This window comes from Sinocyclocheilus grahami, unplaced genomic scaffold (assembly GCF_001515645.1).
Source record: "Sinocyclocheilus grahami isolate Dianchi unplaced genomic scaffold, SAMN03320097.WGS_v1.1 scaffold1287.1, whole genome shotgun sequence".
NCBI lineage: Eukaryota > Metazoa > Chordata > Actinopteri > Cypriniformes > Cyprinidae > Sinocyclocheilus > Sinocyclocheilus grahami.
Window position 1 is genome coordinate 273,207 of NW_015506466.1, and position 4,047 is coordinate 277,253.

The 4,047-nt window shown below is 36.2% G+C and overlaps 1 long non-coding RNA gene across 1 annotated transcript in view; it reads left to right on the plus strand.

The window, feature by feature from the left end:
• Positions 1-2,721: 2,721 nt before the first annotated feature.
• LOC107568854 (uncharacterized) overlaps positions 2,722-4,047 on the plus strand; it is a 17,210-nt gene continuing 15,884 nt past the window's right edge. Inside the window, exons 1-3 of the long non-coding RNA XR_001606817.1 lie at positions 2,722-2,840; positions 3,059-3,146; positions 3,398-3,514. This is a non-coding gene — a long non-coding RNA (uncharacterized lncRNA). The remainder of the gene's footprint in view (positions 2,841-3,058; positions 3,147-3,397; positions 3,515-4,047) is intronic.

Here is a 4,047-nt window from a genome sequence, read left to right on the forward strand (position 1 = left end):
TTCTGAACAAATTGTTCTTTGAGCCTGTTCATAGGAAGTAACCGAACTGAATTGAACTTTAGTCCCAGGCTGATGACGCAAGACGCACAGCCAAAGTTTACTGACCGTCAAAGTATTGAAAGTTTGCCGAGGATTACCGTTGATGCTCATAAAGGAGTTGACGATACTTTGCAAGCCTGAGGCACATACTGGAAATATTCTTATTTAGCTTACTAATGTTATTAAATAACATTTTATTAAAACCTGCAAAATCCTTTCTGTAGAGAGATCTAAATTAATACTATAGTTTATTGTATATGCAGATTATATTTTAAGCTGTTACACAAAATCAAGCAGTTTATAAGATTGATCTCTCTATATACTTTAGGCATGTAGAACATATCTGCATTTCTGCATCAATGGATGTAATGTGTGCTGTAGGTGCGAAAATTTTAGTAATCTTAACCAAGATGTAGATTATCTTATTCCCGGTGACTAATATTTGAACTGCCTTCTCTCAACCTGCTCAAAATTTGAAACTCAAAGTGAGCTTACATACTACTCACACCGTGAGGATCAGAGTACGAGGATCATTTGAGTTCATAATGAGCTCATATACTACTCACACCGTGAGGATAAGAGTATGAGGATCGTGTGAACTCACAATGAGCTCACCTATTACTCACATTGAGAGGATCACAGTATGAGGATAGCTTGAGTTCATAATGATTTCACCTATTACTCACACCGTGAGGATCACAATATGAGGATCGTGTGAACGCACAATGATTTCACCTATTACTCACACCGTGAGGATCACAGTATGAGGATCGTGTGCACTCACAATGATTTCACATAGTAATCACACTGTGAGGATCACAGTATGAGGATCGTGTGAACTCACAATGATTTCACCTAGGCTATTACTCACACCATGAGGATCACAGTATGTGAGGATCATGTGAACTCACAATGATTTCACCTATTACTCACACCGTGAGGATCACAGTATGAGGATCGTGTGATGTCACGGTGATCATCGCATGATCTCACGTGTTGACTGGGTGTGTTATAGCTCTCATGAAGCTATAACACATAGAAAAGAATTAGGTCATGTAGCTTAGCAAAAAAAAATCAGAGGTTGCAGTCCTGTGCCGTTTTAGCTCGTAACTTCACCAAACATGCATAAACATGCACAGCATTATTTTCAGAAAATTCTCCCGATTAAAAAGAGCCCAAATTTACCATAATCCGTCAATCAGATCGAAATATTTAGTTCATAGAACTGTAACACATGAAAGCAGAGAGGCGCACTGAGGTGCTGCAAAAAGACAGCTCTATGCTTCACGTTGCGTTTTCATTCATAACTTCACGAAACATACATAGATCATGAAAAACCGCACGTCATTATTTTCAGAAAATTCTCCCGATTAAAAAGAGCCCAAATTTACCATAATCCGTCAATCAGATCGAAATATTTAGTTCATAGAACTGTAACACATGAAAGCAGAGAGGCGCACTGAGGTGCTGCAAAAAGACAGCTCTATGCTTCACGTTGCGTTTTCATTCATAACTTCACGAAACATACATAGATCATGAAAAACCGCACGTCATTATTTTCAGAAAATTCTTATTAACATGAGCCCAAAATTACCATAATCCGTCGATGAGATCCAAAGATATTGCTCATATTGCTGTAACACATAAAACCCAAGGGCGCACTTCAGGCGCAGCAGGACAAATAACTGTACTTTCAATTTGCGCCTTTATTCTTAACTTTATGAAACATGCACTATCATGGAAAATTGGACGTCATTATTTTCAGAAAATTCTTATTAACATGAGCCCAAAATTACCATAATCCGTCGATGAGATCCAAAGATATTGCTCATATTGCTGTAACACATAAAACCCAAGGGCGCACTTCAGGCGCAGCAGGACAAATAACTGTACTTTCAATTTGCGCCTTTATTCTTAACTTTATGAAACATGCACTATCATGGAAAATTGGACGTCATTATTTTCAGAAAATTCTCCCGATTAAAAGGAGGCCAAACTCACCGTAATTCGTTCATTTGGTCTAAATATATTACTTACGATATTATCACACACATGAAACAATTAAATTGAGAAAAACATAGGTTATGTTTTTATTCATAACATCATGAAGCATGCATAGATCATGGGAATTTGTCATTTAGATCTAAATATATTCTTCATCGAATTATAACACATAAAACTCCAAATGCGCACATGCTGCGATATTCTCATGGATTTTTACGCTTATCATTTCATGAAACATGCTCCGATTGTGGGAAATGGCATATCATTATTTACAGCAGATTCTCAGATAGAAATGAGTCCAAAATCAAAACAATCCATTGCATCTTCGTGTGTAAATAATACCTAAACCCATGAATTGGATAAATCAGTTGGAGAGCTCTGTTGAACACTTGGCACACTCAAAAAAATGAAATGTGGCTGCTGTTGGTCCAAAGAATGTAACTACGTTTAAATTAAATAATTCCCTTACGTTTGTGTATTAAAATTAAAAGAGTTGTTTTGACCAAATTAGAAAAAGTAATATTTCAAATTTACACAGTTCACTTAAGTAAAGTGAATGAAATGGAGTTGAGTTGCGGGAAGTGACGGCTAGGAGGGCGGAAGTTTGTCGGATGGCGGCAAACGCAGCGATTGAGTTGCTTTTGCAGTACCGCACTTTGGTCAGCAGGTGGAGTAATATCTGCACATGCACAGACGGACAGCACATTCAAAGATCACTCTTCAGCGATCGGCGCCATTTTTGAATCAGACGAAGATCACAGTGCCAAACGAGGAACGTTTTCTTTGTGGAAACACAGGTGGGATATTTTACTTTTTATGCATATATATTGAGGCCGTCATTTTATTAGAATGGTTAATCACGCATAATCTCGTGTTTTGTATGGGATTTTCATGAAGACACTTAAATAAGCTTGTTTGTTAGGTCATTCAACACATACTAAAATTTAGGAGTTGGCAGTGTTTTATATTATTATTATTATTAGGTGACTCACACCTTTTTTTCCCAACCTCACAGAGTTGTAGAGTCCTACATGTGGCTGTGCAGAGATTGTGGTTCCTCTCACACATCCAGATCAAATCCAGCACTCTTTGTAGAGCAATAGGTAAGTCTTTGTAATGTCAGCTGTGATGAATTACTTGGATATTTTTGTAATTCTAAATTATGTATTGAAGTTTAGATGTAATTCAGATTTGTGTTCATTTGTAATAATTTTGTATGTAATCTGTAAGTGCTGGTAAAGGAATACTATGATTGTATACTAATATTATTTTAAGGTTTGTCCCAAATTTATCAGCAGCCAACCTGATTTGTCCTTTTAAAACTGTATTAGGTAACGTTATCTGTGAAATTCAGTTGGTTTACAACAATCCCTTTGGTCTCCAAATATATGGGACTGCTCGATCATTTCTCAAACCAAAGAAAGGAGCAGCAGCACAGAAGATCACATACATCCTGTCAGTTATGGCTCAGGTATGTTATCTAAATTCACTGTCATTTTAAATCTGACAATAATTCATAATAGGTTAAAATAATATTTCACCCAAAGATGAAAATTCGGTCATCATTTACTCAGCCTCATGTCGTTGAACCTCTTACATCTTTTTTTGTTTTGTTTTTGTTGCCTGAACTAAAATGATGCATTTTGGCCAATTTGTCCTCTTTTTTTTGTGTGTACACAATAAAAGTCAATGGTGAATTCCTGTTCTGAATCTTCAAATGTAACATGTAATTTGTTTGATGCTTTTGAAGCTTCAGAAGAGAAACTCACTCTTGACTGTCATTTTATCATCAGAAATGAGCAAGACAAACTAACCAAATTTTACATTTTATGTAAGGGAGTCTAAAAGATAAAACAACTGATAATGATTTTCTTTTGGTGAATTATCCCTTTAAAGCCTGGAGTATATACAGCATAAGCTAAAATGTTCATATGTGCATAATTCATACTGTTTTAATTTCAGGGCTTGTTTGTAGCTTTATCAAATTTCTCAGCAGCAGAGTTG